This window comes from Convolutriloba macropyga, chromosome 9, assembly GCF_964194025.1.
Source record: "Convolutriloba macropyga chromosome 9, txConMacr16.3, whole genome shotgun sequence".
In the NCBI taxonomy this organism is placed as follows: Eukaryota; Metazoa; Xenacoelomorpha; order Acoela; family Convolutidae; genus Convolutriloba; species Convolutriloba macropyga.
Window position 1 is genome coordinate 57,932,773 of NC_134476.1, and position 14,555 is coordinate 57,947,327.

The following is a 14,555-nucleotide window of genomic DNA, read 5'->3' on the forward strand; positions in this document are numbered from 1 at the left end:
TTGAGATAAAAAGAGAGTGAGTACATAGGCTTGCAATTGTTTAGTACGGAATACATTTCGATCCACAGTGTGCTCCAGTATAACGTTAACTTAAATGAAGCAATTGAATAAACAGGACAAATCAAACTTATTTAAAATCACCTATTGGCCTTATTGTTTGACTTCCATGGTTACAATTGCTTCTAGGTTATATAGTAAGTTGTTCTAAGTCGTACGTTCAATATCACGTTATTTGTACAATACTATTGTTTTTGCTTAGTTTTGACGTGGTTTATTTTGAGGAACGATAAGAAACCCTCTGCTCACGTTTTCTTTTAATAGATAACAAACATGTTTTTGCTCAAAGGCTCAACCTGAACCATAGACGTAAGTATGTACTAGTGTTTTCTGAATACATGTGCGACAACTTGTGTTTGTCATGAAAAATTTGTTTTTCACAGAATTCACTCAGTAGCTTTTAAAGCTATGTGTCAATTTGAATTATTTCAGTATGTTACTTAAGTAATTCATAAATTTTTAAAACCTTAGTATTCATTAACGCAAACGCAAAACTTCGTTACTCCATAAAGCTATGGTATCAAGAAGAGTAAGCATTTAACCTATCAGAACGATATTTCCGATAAATGCAAGAAGTGAGTACTTGTCCGTTCTCTTATGAGTTTCCTCCAGGCAAACAATTGAGGTCCTAAAAGTACAAATGTGTTAAAGTAGTAAAGAAACATAAGCTTGTACATAAACATTTGTTAGACAGGAAAGTCTTACAAAACTTTGTTTTGCATAGTCTAAATCTTTTTTATGTCAGCTAGGCATTGTTTTACTTTAAGTCTTTCAAATAAAAAGCAAAGTTAACGTGGAAAACGTTTCTTTTCATACCTTTGTTATTTTGCAGTTCCGTTAGGGATTCCTTTTTTGAGAGCCGAGAAAAAATGTTTTCATACTACCTGTGAGACCGCTGATTTGTTTTTCATAGCGTAAATTGCAGATCAATAAAGCTTTAATAAAGATTAAGGTTTTGCTATATGATTATCAATTAAAAGAAACTTCTTCTTGTACGTAATGATTCTATCATTTATTGTTATAGAGGATACAAACATTCATGAAGATAGAAATCATGCTAAATACAATAGTTTTTATTGACAATAGTGGCATTTAGCAAAACACATAGTAGTGAAATTCCACCTAGAACTTTTTGCTAAGAGACAGTTTTACATATTTCTCACAATGTTTAAGCTCAGAGAAAATTAAAATACTGCAATAAAAAACCTGAAAATCAAATTAGCCTAATTGCCTCTATAATCAGGATTTGTTTTTTGACAGTTGTTTTTTTTGGCTGTGACTCAGTTGAAAGAACTCAAATGGACTCTTCATAGCATCCAGAACAAACAAACGTTTGAAAACATAAACCTTTTTGGTAAGATAACATCAAAACGAGGTACACGAAGCCAAGAATAGTGTGGTACGGTTGTACCTTAATTTAATTCATATTCATTAAGTTGTACTAAATAGTTTATTCTTGTCCTTGTCAGACTAAAAGTCATCATTTCATTATACTAGTATTTTACCGCCGACTAAAAAGTCAATTTTTCATATTGTTCACATCGCCCACTTTTGATTATTATTCATTCTCTTGAATCTTGTTACTGAATTAAGTTGCATTCAATCTAGTCTGTTTTGCATCAATCGAAGTCCTATTGGATTTGAGAAGGAAATCCACTCTCAGTGATTTGGTCTGCATTCGCAACACGATTGCTACTAATTCTAAAAGTGGTAATCCACTAATTCAATAAAAGTTGGATTCGCGCCTCGAATCCATTCAACTAAATCTAAGGGGATTAGTGACACAAAATTATATCTCTACAGTCAGAGATATCACATGGAGCAGTCAGCAACTAAAGAACGTGCACTCTTGGGAATCGAACCCTTTTGGGACAAACCAACACTCGAACCTCCATTGCGATGGGAGAGATGGCAGATTATGTTAAAACTGGCTATCATGGCTAAAGAAGGAATATCAATTGACACTCTCCTTGAAGATCCTCCGGAAAAAGTCACTCTACCTCCAGAACCCATTTACGAAGCTGATATCAAAAATAGCACAGCTCAAAGTGAACGAGACCGTCGTACTAGAAACGAGCAACTTAAAATTTCGTGGCTCAATAGATGTCAAAAAATAGAACTGGTTGGCATACTATGTGGAGAAAAACCTTGGAAGTACTGTGATAGTAAAGCAGTCTCTCTAATATATCTCAGCTTGGGAACAGAAGGGAGACGAATATTCGGTTCACAAGAACCGAATATCCAGATAGATAGAGTGACAACAAAAATCCTTTGGGATTGCCTTGATGGTGTATTCACGAAGCAAAGAAATATCACATTTGATCGATACACGTTTCTCATTCGGAAACAAATGAAAGGAGGACCGGTGGAATAGTTCTACGGGTGTCTTAGAGAGTTGTCTCTAAACTGCAATTTGGGAAGTCACGAAGAATCGATCATCCGAGATGTCTCTATTGCTAATATGCAAGATGGTGAAATTCAACGGGAACTACTCAAAGAGACACGGACGGCTAAAAAAGCTCTCGAGGTGGCAGTGAACATTGAAATGGGAATACAAAACCAATTGAAAATTTCTGGAACTTCCATCCCCAACACTACAAATGAAATTTCAAGTCAATCAATAAATAGTGTCCAAGGATCGTGGAATAGAACCCGAGCACCGACAAATCAATTTGTCAAACCTACGATTTGCCCAAATTGTGGCTATGGCTGGACTCCCTCTCATAGACAAATTTGTCCTGCACGTGGAAAATCGTGTAAAAATTGTGGAATCGCTAATCACTTTGCAAAAATTTGTCGCAAACCAAAACAACCTAGTAAACTGAAACCTAGAGTAAACTATGTAGATGACTCGGTTTCTGAAGCGGCTACAGTAGGTACTTCAACAACGGCGGCAGAACAAGTTAACGACATCAGCAAACTCCTACAGCAGAAAAGTATTTACGATGCTAATTATGATTCTGATTACGATGACTATAACGATAACTGTGTAGCTGCGATTTCCATCAAAAACGATACACGTGAGGTAGAACCTGTAAATTTCGACATTTGTATTGGAAATACATACACAAAAGCATTGGTGGATTCGGGCAGCGTATGCACTATTGTCAATAAAAGTCTGGCGGACACAGTGGTGTCAGATTGCAACGAAAGCTATTGGGTGGAGTCACCCGAAATACATGATTTGAAAACCTTTTCAAACGATATAATCAAGATTGTAGGTGTAATCAACACATCAATAAAGTGTAATGACTGGATAGCCACGGACATTGATGTCACTGTCGTGAAAGATGGTCACCGACCCATCATTGGACGAGACCTATTCCCAAAGCTAGGCCTTTCTGTTATACAATTGAAACAAGTTGCTAATATTGATCAAAATCAATGTCCAATCAAGAGGCAGATCTCTTTTGATTTTCCAGACCTCATCACCCTTGTCGGTAAATCTTTAAAACATTCAGTAAAGTCGACATTCCTTAATGAATTTACACCTACACATCAAAAAGGACGACGAGTTCCAATTAATTTACAACCACTTGTTAATATAGAACTTAAAAAACTACTTGATGAAAAACACATCATAAAATTAAACAGTTGTTCAGATAAAAATTGCATTTCTCCTATAGTCATTACAGTTAAAAGAGATAAAACAGTTAAATTAGCTTTAGATTCCAAAATCTTAAATAAATCTATTCATAAAAACAAATACCAAATGCCAAATATTGATAATTTGACTGACACAATTCAACAGAATTTAAATACATCCGCATCACAAGAAACAGCGTATTATTCAACACTGGATTTGAAGCACGCATACAGTCAGCTTAAATTAGATCCGGAAACGGCTCAACATTGTAACTTTCATATCATTAGCGGTGAGAAAACTGGAAAATACCGTTTTATTACGGGCTTCTACGGTTTCACCGATATGCCAGCAGCTTTCCAAAAAGTGATGGATTATAAATTAGTCGGACTTCAAAATACTTACTGTTTTTTGGATGATATTATAGTAGTTAGTCGTGGCTCTAAAGATGACCATTTAAAACTTGTCTATAAATGTTTAAAGAAATTAGACGAGGATAACTTACGAATTAACTTACCTAAATTTCATTTTGCAAAGACCGAAATAGAATGGTTGGGTCATAAGTTTAGTCAATCAGGAATAGCTCCACTTGAGTCAAAAACAGCCGCAATCGCTTCACTATCAGCACCTAAAAATTTAAAACAACTTAGATCCTTCTTAGGTGCTGTCCATTACCTCGGAAAGTTTATTCCTAATTTGTCTCAACTGTGCCATCCCCTTTGTCCTTTATTAAAAAAGAACACAAAATTCATTTGGAACACTAAACATGATACACATTTCCAAGCAATTAAAGATAAAGTTGCAAACACTACAGAAAATACACACTATAATCCTCACTTGGAAACGCGGATCAAATGCGACGCTTCAAGAGCGGGTTTGGGAGCAGCATTAGAACAACGTTCGCCTTCAGGATGGCAGACAGTTGCATTCGCGTCTCGTTTACTCAACTCTAATGAGGAACGCTATATTATTAATGAACTCGAATTATTAGGTGTGGTGTGGTCTGTAGAATATTTTAAATATTATTTATTTGGCAAATCTTTCACAATTATCACAGATCATCGAGCTTTACTATCCATTATGAAAAAACATAGATCAAACAAATCTTATAATAGTAGATTAACACGCTGGATTGATCGTCTTTTACCTTCTGACTTTAACATTGAACATATATCCGGTGCAAAAATGGGGCTGGTAGATTATATTTCTCGTCAACCAAATGAAAAAGCAAAAGTTACAAACAAATATGACAAGGAATTTGCGGTAGCAACAATTACCCGCATTCGTGACGCGATTGCAGCAATTTATGTAAATACCACACCACAAACTTGTCAATCACAGCACTTTAACAGCGTTCCTCACACAAATTCCACACGTGCCTCGCATCCTCGCTTAAGAAACAATTCTCAATTGCTTTCTGCCATTAATCGAAATACAACTCAGTTGCTTCTTGAAAATTCTGCAAACGCAGCACAATTCCATTCTCTCTCTCTCTACCAGCAATACAAAACCAGTTCAAATCCAGTCTCAATTCAATTGCCCCTCATATACATCACATAGCCTTTCAATCAGTAATCACAAAATGAGCAGCTCTGCATCTAATCCGCAAACTCCCCCTAAACACAGCCGGGTCACATTCCAATCTACCTCCAATTCCAATACCACCCGCTCATCAAATGACGGACAAACTTCCCCCAACTTAGAGTTGTCAAAAGAAGAGGTCCTTGAGAATAATCTGACACAACTTTTCACAAAGGGATATTTAGCAGTCCTCACTAGTAAGGACGCTGTTCTGAAAGAAGTACGCGACTGCGTTCTCCAAAACGACCCCCAAAGGTGTAAGGAAGTGAATCCTTACCTCTTCTCATACTGGAGGGATTTACATGTCCGCTCGGGATGTGTTTGTGTGGACGAACGCGTTGCGATTCCACACTCAATTCAAGACGCGGTCTTGGAAAGCCTCCACTTAACGCACCCAGGAAGTTGGGGCATGATAACGCTCGGGCAATACGCGTTCTGGCCGTATATGCATCGAGAAATTTTGAATAAAGCGGCCACGTGCAAGCCTTGCACTGATATTAGTAAGAATCTTAAACCTGTTATTCCGGCGTCTAAATGGAAACCTTTATTGCCATGTACAGAACCAAATGAAGAAATACAAATTGACTTTGGAGGCCCCATCACCAATGAAAATGATCAAGATATCTATTTTCTTGCATGTATTGATCATTTTTCTAAATATCCTTCTGTAGAAGTAGTTGATAAAGCTAATGGACCTAATGTTATTAAATTTCTTGATGATTACATTCAAATTCACGGTGTCCCTCGAAACATCAGATTAGATCAAGCACGCACGTTGCTTAATAGGTTATAAAGTTAAAAACTTTTGTAAACATTATAATATTAACATTATCACTGCCCCAGCAAATGATCATAGAGCTATAGGATTAGTAAAGCGCTTGATACAAACTACTAAAAGACGATTAGGCTGCATGAAATTAGACACTAGAAATAATACATTTACAATTAAAGAAGCAATTAGGTCAATTGTATATCAATTACGTATCTGTAAACAAAAGACAACAAACGTAACACCTTTCCAAGCACATTTTGGAAGAAAGCCAAATACACCACTAAGTAATTTAAGTACAACACCTAAATCATCTAATCTTTCATATGAGAACATTCTTCACCACTATTTAGACGCTGATACTGTCCCGGTTGAGGACTACTTAGACGAAAATGGATGGGTAACGGGCGATCGCAGCGACATTTTGATTGACGAGGCCATGCAGAGGGCTCAGGTAGACGCGGGTCGTCGCTACAATGGCGATCACAACAAGTCTGTCTCCCGCTTCATCCTGCACCCAAAATTGGACAACCCAATACCGCGGACAGAGCAATCACTTGACCTAAAGTTGGCCCGGAAGGTAACGAAGCGCTCGAAACGAGATCTTCGCGGACTCTGGGAAACTCTGGCCCCCGGCAGTACAGTGGTCCGTACTTCCAACACAACTACAGTCATCAAGGAGCCAGGAGTACCGGAAGTCAGTGTACGCAATAGCGATATTGCTAAGTTCGGCACTCGTGCCGGACGTAATACTGATTTATGGGAGTATGCAAAACGTCGACCTTTGCCGTATGAAAAACCGACCGAGGAAAAGATCGCGCAACACACAAAAGAGTTGAAGAAAAAATTTCGCGGAGAAATTAGGATCCGTCATCGCCATAATCAGTCTGATGGAGCATCGGGAGTCTCGTCTGCAAACAGCAACATCTCGAAAGCGATGGCGTCTAGAAAACCCCGAAAACCACAAGCAGGAGGCAAACGTTCCCGAACAGCATCCACGACACTGAACACCTCTAATGCATCATCAGTTGCTGCCTCCTCTGCGACATCTTCAGTTGCCTCTCCATCAACTTCAAATACTAAACGTAATCGCCGCGCGCCTGAATATTACGGATTCGAAAGTTCGGTATGCTCCCTGAGTGACGATGCAGCTGCACCCGTATCTAAAAAACAACGATCCGCAAATCCAGTAATAGAAACTATTATACAAGAAGAAGCAGCACAGCCTCACGTTCCTGATACGGATTATGAATTGCAAGTGGTGAGCCCCCCTGCACCCCCTCCAGTGGGAACATGGTCACCCGTGGAGTATGGTTATGACGATTATGCACGGGAGATAATTATGAGCGTCTTTGATGCCGAAAATCAAATTTAACTCAAAACTAATTAAACTTTCTCATTATTTGTTCAATTGTTCAAATTTCAATCTTGTAATTGTTGAGTTAAACGTGGAATAGTATTACTTTTCCATTCATTTCATGTTTCATGTTTACATTAAATTTGTGTTAGTGTTGGATATTCTTTGTTAAATTTTGATGTTGCTAATATAGCCATATCTTTGATGTTATACTTTTACTAGATTCGCATCGCGAATGTGATTTAATTTAATTTACACGCATACATTTTACGGGAAATGATTAACCGTTTACATTGTTCTAAATTATTTCAACATTCGAGCCACTTTTCCAATGTTCATCACCCACTTGTCTGTTGTTGCTCATAATCTTTATTATTTATACTAATCAGTACATATGTTAATATAATCATAAATTTTTAACTGTGCAGTTTAAAATTTTGCTCAGCCCAGGATATGTGGTACGGTTGTACCTTAATTCAGTTCATATTCATTAAGTTGTACTAAATAATTTATTCTTGTCCTTGTCAGACTAAAAGTCATCTTTTCATTATACTAGTATTTTACCGCCGACTAAATAGTTAATATTTCATATTGTTCACATCGCCCACTTTTGATTATTATTCATTCTCTTGAATCTTGTTACTGAATTAGGTTGCATTCAATCTAGTCTGTTTTTCATCAATCGAAGTCCTATTGGATTTGAGAAGGAAATCCACTCTCAGTAGTTTGGTCTGCAATCGCAACACGATTGCTACTAATTCTAAAAGTGGTAATCCACTAATTCAATAAAAGTTGGATTCGCGCCTCGAATCCATTCAACTAAATCTAAGTGGATTAGTGACACAAAATTATATCTCTACAGTCAGAGATATCACAAATAGTTATTAACACATTGAAAAGTAAAACACTAATTTCCGAAAATTTTGAATACTTTAAACTTCGAACTTAATGTACTTTGGATAGCAGGGTTTTAACACTGGAACCTTTTCCAAATTGACCAAAATTTACTTGTCAGTTTGACGATGGCATCAAAGCGCCTAATATGGTTTCTACTGTCTGTTTTGACGGTTGTTATGGTAGGAAAAAATCAAAGTTAGTTGTGTTAAATGTTACCGAATGTGGTCTTGACTTAAGATATCTCTATATTAGTTATTTTGCAATATTTAAAGTTCATTAGCCGAACATTCTTCAGAGAAAATTAACAATTTAAGAAGTTGCACTGACCGCTCTCTTCAAGATTTACTGGTAAAATATGTCAACACTGCTGATTTCGGAAAATCATGAGTTTTTTTGTTCTTTTCTACAGAAAAAAAAATGCAAAATTATAGTCTTCAGGAACGCTTGTAGAACTCGTGCAGTAAAGATTACATAACAGACCATGTGAATATAGTCTATATGATATAGTAAACTATATCAAAAAGCTTAGTAAAAGCATAAGATCTCTTTCGCTTTTTTGTCACATATATAACTGTAGTTTAAATAGAATGTGAGAACGTGTCTCAATTGTTTTGCGTCCTTAACTTTATAACACAATTCAACTATTATGACGTAATTATCCCTTGAATACTATTTTTAGATCACAAACTCAAATTTAAACTTTGACTTTCAAATGGCGCGATAGGCCAAATTATCACATTTCATTATATTTGGTAATACCAAGTTACACGGTCACCGATTATTGTGTTTTTAGTACTAAAAGTACTCTTTTTTCAAAGTCAATTATCCTTGAATAGTGTTTTTTGATCACAAATTCAGACACAAGCTCAAAACTTCCATTTTTATGTAGAATGATTGACCAAGCATTACCATTTTATTTTAATTGCTTATCGAAATCCATACCGCCTCCGTTTGTTGAGTTTTGAATACTAAAAAACAAGTCTTTTTTATTTGAAAAAGTCTCTTATCCTTGAATACTATTTTAGGTCACAAACTCGAATTCGAACTCAATGGTTCAACTTTTAGGTAAAGTGACCGGCCATTTTTCACAATTTTATTATACTTGCTTATCCAAAGCCACACCGTCTCCGGTTGTTGAATTTTGAACACTAATAAAGATAAAGAAGTATTTTGTTTCATATTCCACGAAAAGTTCTTCTCTTGAACCATTCGGTGTAAGCAGACGTTGAAAACAAACAAAATTTGTTCACCTAAACACCTATATTTAAGTGTTTGTTTGAGCTCTCAAATCCAACAAGACTGTTTCACTTAATTTTGCTGAGAAACGTTTCATGAGGTTGATTTAATTTTAATTTTCTTCAGATAAACAATGACCAAATGAAATTTAATAAAATAAGGAAGAAGTTAATACAACAAAAATTGCAAAATCATGTAGTGCTAAACTTTTAATGAAAAAAAGTTCACAATTACAGTCTTAGCTGTGAACACATCCTGAGCCGAAGCTAAGGGTAAAATGAAACTCAACTAACACATGTCCTTCTGGCAAGCTATCCCAGCAGTTTTCAGTCTTTATAAATTTTGAAACGTAAAGATTCAGAAAAAGTTGTGTATTACCTGACAACTGAAACAACAGGTGACTCTGAATAAACATACGAAAACAACTATACAGAGTAAAACCTCAGTTTTTTGGATAATGTAGGTACACTGTAAATTGTTTGTTTCCATTATGGTACACACTTTTTTTGATGAAAGCATGTTTCTATAAAGTTGATATTATGAATAGACATAGTGCAACGCAATTGTGATGCAGTCAATGTTTACGCTATACAATCCTTCATATTCGAAATTTTGAAAAAGTTTGCGTTTCATATCTATCAATTGATTTAGTTAATTAAATATCAACCTGATATATCATACCATGGATTTTGTAATTGTAAATTAACAAATTAACATGGAGTTGAAAATTAATGAGTTAATGTATACGACAAAGTTTCAGCGTTCTTTATATCTTTGAAAAAACTTCAAACACTAAATGATTTGTTGAAAATATTGGCGGGTAAATTCTATTGGTATGTGTCAGTCAGGACAAATTACTTTGAGATAGATAAAAGCTTCTGTTGTTTATGCTTAACGAGTCTCTAGAGATAAGAAAGGTTTTCATTTTTTAGAAAAACAAACACATTTTTGTAGATAGTTTGTAAACAATAGGTAAAATTTGAACGTATTAAAAGGAAGTAGTAGTAGGTACTAGTGTAACTTAGAACCAATAAGTAGTTGTAGTAGTTAGTAATAGTATCTAGTTGTAGTTGTAGGTAGTACTAGTAGGTAGCAGTAGTAGTAGGTACTAATTGTAGATAGTAGTTGTAGGTATTAGTAGTAGTAGTTAGCAGTAGCAGTAGTAGGTAGCAGTAGTGTTGTGTTAAGTTCCAATATGTTTGCCAGACTGCTTAGCCCAATTATATGTTAAAAAGACTCTGCTCCTTATTAATTTTAGATTCCTTTGAATTTACCTCTTTCCGATGCTCTAGGAAATATCGTTACGGTAATCTCATTTTAAAAAGTGGAAAGAACAATAAGTAATCCAAAACATTAACACAGGGTTACTGAACGCAGTAAATTTGATCCAAGAAGACACTATTATGAACGTTTTTGATTTCTGATTGCTTGAATTGCTCTGGTACCTTACTTGGAGTGTTCAAGAGTTGAATTTATCGGAAGCATTCACTGAAGATGCCTTACGCTATTGTCTAATATTTAAGTCCCAGCACGAAGTATCCATTATTGCTATTACCAATACGCAAACAAAACCTATACATTTCTGAAGCTGTTTCTATCAACCACCCACGGATCCATAGTTTGTGCTTGTTCTTGTATTAATGATAAAGTGACTAATTAACTTTTACCGCTTTAAGAAAATTTCGGCGCTTTTTACAGTTCCAGTGCAAACTACTCTTCTTGTACATCATTACACTTTTTGTCTGATCCAAGCTCTTGATGAATTCCCATAATTCTACTTCATTTAATTAAACAGTTCAGCTGCTCGTGCATATCATAGTTTTCTACCAATATTTTTTTGGTTTTTTACAGAGTTCATTCTTCATACTTAGCTCAATTTATTGTTTACCTCTCAACACTTCATCTCATATATATTTTTCATGTCAACAATCTTGCTCATTCCTAGACGGGTAGCTGAATAAGTGTAGAGAAATCTATTTTCAAAAAAGCATGCTCAGAACATCAAAAAATTGTTTTTGTCTTCTGTGTTGCAACACTTTATCATTTTCTTGCCAAGGATTGAAAGACAAAGAACATGAATTTAATTTTTTTTCTGTAAAAAATCTTGATAGTTTTTAATATGGTAGCTAGATAGGTCTCGAAATATCAATTTTCAAAAAAGCATGCTCAGAGAATCACAAATTTTTTGACGTCTTCGGTTGTGACATTTTGCTTGCCAATGTTTAAAGGGCAGAGTTTATCAACGCTGAAGATCAAAATCTGTTTGCAAGATATAATTTTATTGGATTGTGGAGACAAGTAATAATGTTCTTCTAAACAATTAAATTGCCCTCCAGGGACCTATCTCCCTCTCTCTCTCTCGTCTGACTTGCAATCATATAAATACATAAATACATAAACACATTCAGACATATATACATACATTCCACTGTATACATATAGAAAAAACATAGATACATAAAACCAAAAACGTCTTGACATATACACACATTTACAATTTCTACACCCAAACATACATTTCAGCTTTTATTCATACAAACATATTACTAAACTTAAGCACAGTTATATTTGTTTTTAAACAAATATACACTTTCATATAAACTTTTAACATTATATACATGAATACGCATGATTTTATACATAAAATTTTCATTCTTTCCTTTCTTTCATATATTCATGCAGAGATAAAAAATTAAATTTTTGAACACATGCAAGCAAATATACGGACTTGTTTTGATAGAAACATACATAGTTACACATGTCTATAAAAATAAAGACAAGTTTTCCACATCATACTGTACATTTGCAAAAGTATTGTCATTAAAAACTGCTTCTGACTGCTCTTTGACTTATTTCAGACTATTGCAGAAACTGAGTTATTTGGTCCTATTTGTTGAACAAAATGAAGCCAACAAAAAATCACTTTTGAGTGCTCTTTCATAGCGCAAAGTCCATTTGAGACCATTTTAGGACTTTGAAAAACTGAAAAATTTTCGAACAAATTTTTGAAATTTTTGTATGTTTCGACCCCCATACTACTTAGGTGAAAAAAAATTGAAATCAACAAAAAATCGCTTTTGAGTGCTCTTTCATAGCGCAAAGTCCATTTCAGACAATTTTAGGACTTTGAAAAACTGAAAAATTTTCGAACAAATTTTTGAAATTTTTGTATGTTTCGACCCCCATACTACTTAGGTGAAAAAAAATTGAAATCAACAAAAAATCGCTTTTGAGTGCTCTTTCATAGCGCAAAATCCATTTCAGACAATTTTAGGACTTTGAAAAACTTTGAAAAACTTTGAAAGACTTTCAATTTTAGGACTTTGAAAAACTTTGAAAGACTTTCAATTTTAGGACTTTGAAAAACAATTTTAGGACTTTTTGAAAATTTTTGAAATTTTTTCCAAGTTTGAGGCCTTTAGTATATGTACTGCGAAATTTTTCCTATCACCACTAAAGTGATATAGTCAGGGCATCTAACCAGCTCAGAAGTGCTTTTTCACTCTACAATTTCAACAAGTGTAAGTTGCCTAGTGACTGTAGGTGGGGGGGGGGGGGGGGTCCGAACCCCCTCCCTACAAGACTTCAAGTCGACCAAAATCCTGATTTCTTTCGAAATGAAAGTTTGTTCAAGTTTCAAAGTTTCAGCAGTCATTGTAGCACCAAGAGTCTACACGAGACTGCTGAAACTTGAACAAACTTTCATTTCGAAAGAAATCAGGAATTTGGTCGACTTGAAGACTTGTAGGGGGGGGGGGGGGGGAGTTTCGGACCCCCCCCCCCCCCACTACAGTCACTAGGCAAATTACTATACTACTTTCCTCATTAAGTGGTGAGTACACACATTTATTTGTACCCCATTTTCGGGTGTTTTTAGCAGGTCTTTAGGCCAAACCTGCCCCGTACCAAGTCAAAATAAGTAATTTGGTAAGCTTACTGTTTTTGCTAATATCTCATCCTAGAATAATCGGATTGTTGATCTATTTGTTAAAATGAACTCAACTTTAGCTTTAACTTGGTTGCTGTTAATAGCAATTTTTCCCAGTTGTTTTCAGCAATTAAAGAGGAAAACAAAATTAATCCCTATTTGACCAATTGGCGTCCGGTGTGATTCTCGCTCCTACTGAGAAAAATACACGAAGTGTTGGATTAGTGTGCCTGCACTGGTGCGTTGAACTTGTTTGTTATGGGAAAACTCCCCAAGTATTAATTAGTCCCCAAGTAACGGCTCCGTTTATTAAATTTAACAAGGAGGCTGGGTAATTTGCGATCGCACCTAAGGTTCCCACCCCGCTCATCCACAATTATGACATAATTTTCAACCAGATGATGAACAGATAGAAAACCCCTAACACTTCTAGTATTTTTGAAAAAAAAATGGTGTATGAACAAAAAGATTAGAAGCAAATACCTCAGTGGAGTAAAATATGATGCGTTCTATTGATGAGAGATGCCAAATCTAGGAAGGCGAGTCAAGACGAACAGCGAAATCGAACAATAACAACAACAACAACAACAACAACAACAACAACAACAACAACAACAACAACAACAACAACAACAACAACAACAACAACAACAACAACAACAACAACAACAAAAATTATTTATCAAAATCTTTATATCCGTTTTAAAAAACAAAACTTAATAAAAAAGTCAAATTAGCGTCGGTTAAAACTGAAACTAAGGAAACTAACAAGAATTTGTATTTCACCAGAAAAGATATGGGCCACTCCATACTAAGGCTTGGTAACAATTGGACAAAAAAGATAAAAACAGTAAAGTTAAAAAATTTCCTTATTTTTTAACAAATTAAACAGTTAGTTTCGAAGTAGAAATCAGCTGAAAAATTTCCATAAAATTTCGAATACCTGTGTTTCCAAAGAAGAGCACTATGGCCTGCCGTTATTTATTTTTTATTAAATTTGTATGCAGTTACAAACTGTAAACAAATAGACAACAAACAAATTTCAATTAAATCTTGCAAGAAAACGCTGTCGAGGCCATGAAGCCAAATTTTGCCCCCCAAATTTCTTTGATTAAGCTCTAATCGGACGCAGAACATTTTTTATTTG

General features: G+C 35.2%; 1 long non-coding RNA gene across 1 annotated transcript in view; it reads left to right on the forward strand.

The window, feature by feature from the left end:
* The window catches only part of LOC142345491 (uncharacterized), a 29,044-nt gene extending 14,942 nt beyond the window's left edge, over positions 1 to 14,102 (forward strand). The window contains exon 2 of the long non-coding RNA XR_012759331.1: positions 13,944 to 14,102. This is a non-coding gene — a long non-coding RNA (uncharacterized LOC142345491). The remainder of the gene's footprint in view (positions 1 to 13,943) is intronic.
* The last annotated feature ends 453 nt before the right edge of the window (positions 14,103 to 14,555 follow it).